The sequence below is a fragment of the Octopus bimaculoides genome, chromosome 6, assembly GCF_001194135.2.
Source record: "Octopus bimaculoides isolate UCB-OBI-ISO-001 chromosome 6, ASM119413v2, whole genome shotgun sequence".
Taxonomy (NCBI): domain Eukaryota; kingdom Metazoa; phylum Mollusca; class Cephalopoda; order Octopoda; family Octopodidae; genus Octopus; species Octopus bimaculoides.
The window spans coordinates 90,340,436-90,342,653 of record NC_068986.1 but is presented as its reverse complement, the minus strand read 5'-3'; the positions used below and the strand labels follow the sequence as shown (position 1 = coordinate 90,342,653).

Below are 2,218 nucleotides of genomic sequence, written 5' to 3'. Positions count from 1 at the left end.
TTTTAATTACCTTTTTCTGATGATATCTGAAAAAAAAACCAGCAATTTTAGCAAAACATATTAAGCAACACTAATAATAAATCAAATCAAAAAACATAAAAATAAACAAGCTTTTGACGGTTTTATAGATATTTCAAAATTATGATGCTATGATGTTAGGTGTTTCCATTATTTTGTCCAACCCCTGTGTATATATATATATATATATATATATATATGACACTGAACGTGTCGCGTAGCCAACTAGAAACGGTGTTTCTTGGGGCTAAATAACATTAACATTCTTCCCTTTCCTGGGACTGCCACATTAAGTTGACGACAAGCCATCACTTTATCGGGCTGTTACTGCATAACTCTGTCTGAGAGATTTAGAAGTGTAATAATTCATATATACGTGTGTGTGTGTGTGTGTATATATATATATATATATATATAGTGGACGGGAATTGAAAATTATCGCCCTTGGCTCTGTTGGGTAGATTTAAGTACCGGGTCAGTGTTTACCTCCCCTTAATGTAGGTTGGTCATTATTAAGCGTATTAGCATTGGTGTTCTTGTGTGTGGGGGGTGTATTAACGCGGGGTACGTTAAATCTGTGCAGCAAACAAAAATAACTTGCGGTATTTTGTCCATAGAGTTTTGCTCTTTAGATTGGCATAGCCACTTCATAAATAGAAATAAGATTAAGAACTGGAGACAATAATTTCGACAAAAATTTGTGTATACGTGACACTCCATTATGGTGTGGTCCAATGATTATTGCAACTAGAGAGAGAGAGAGGGGGGGGAGAGGGAGAGAAACATACAGGCAGGTTGATAGGTAGATAAACAGTCAGATGGGCGAACAGATGAATGGATGGATGGATGGATGGACGGACGGACGGACGGACGGACGGGGACACACACACACAGACTGATAGATAGATAGATAGATAGATAGATAGATAGATAGATAGATAGATAGATAGATAGATAGACAAACACTCAAATACACACACGCACACACATACTGATAGAATCCCATAGAAACCAAGGAGAGAAGCTCTACACGGCCTTTCGACCCGTCTTTAAAAAATAAAGTATACATTAGACAATGTAATGTTTGCCTTAGAAAGAGAAACGTAATAGTCATGACTGGAATGCTGTTCATCATAGACTGTTTGATCAATATTAATCTGGAACTAAACAACAAACACATCATACATAAATTGTATATAATTACATCCATAATGTTCGACAGTAACTTAAGCGGTTCAAGGGAGAGTACTCTAATGTCATCACAAAATTATCGTATTTTATATTGACAAATGGTGAACATTAGCGTCGTTGGCTACAGGTTTTCACTTGTTGCTGATACTGTGGCCATTAACTGTATATTTGGCAGCTAATGCCGAAGGTGTAGTCCCTTTAACTCGGTACAGAATAGCTATCGCAAGGGATTTCGTATGAAAAGCACTGATTTTCGATTTCACACTGATGTTTAAATCCTTCGTCATTATACTTCGTCGAAAGAGCACACACACATACACATACACACACACACACACACACACACACACCTAACACACATGCACACTTCACATGCACACTTTACATACACACATTATTTTAAGGAGGAGGAGGAGCAGGGGGAGCAGGAGGAGCAGGGGAGGAGCAGGAGCAGGAGGAGGAGGAAGAGGAGGTTCTGTTACCTTTGCAAACTCTCCCACATCCGTTAGATCGATAAGTTAATGTTCACCTGAAATATTTTGTTTTGGGCGGTAGAAAGGGTAAATCAGGCCAGGGAGATGATTGCGTGAAGGTCAGAGCTAGGTACAGCCCTAATAAAAGTATTTAGCACTGAGCTTGTTTATTAGACACAGTGGCCCTTTTTTATATAGTCTATGATGTCTATAAGATTAGAAGCTGTAGTGTCCTATATGTAGAGATAGTTTCCATTATATGGTCTCACCTAAACTCTAATAGTTGTTGGAACCCGAAGCATTTTCTGGTTTTAAGGAAGAGCAGACTTTGTGACGCAGCTTTTACTATATTGTTAAGACGTGTAGCCTTCTGGTTAGGATGTTCGGCTCATAATCGTAAAGTCGTGGATTCAATTCCTTGACTGGACAGCGAGTGGCTGTCCTTGAGCCAGGCACTACACATCACCTAGCCCCAGTTTACTCAGCTGTAAATAAATTATGCTCTGGGTACCGCTCTCTCTCTCTCTCTCTCTCTC

General features: G+C 39.1%; 1 long non-coding RNA gene across 1 annotated transcript in view; it reads left to right on the top strand.

The window, feature by feature from the left end:
* Window positions 1-2,218, top strand: part of LOC106869803 (uncharacterized) — a 6,043-nt gene that overhangs the window by 3,259 nt on the left and 566 nt on the right. The gene's annotated exons all lie outside the window — the stretch shown is intronic.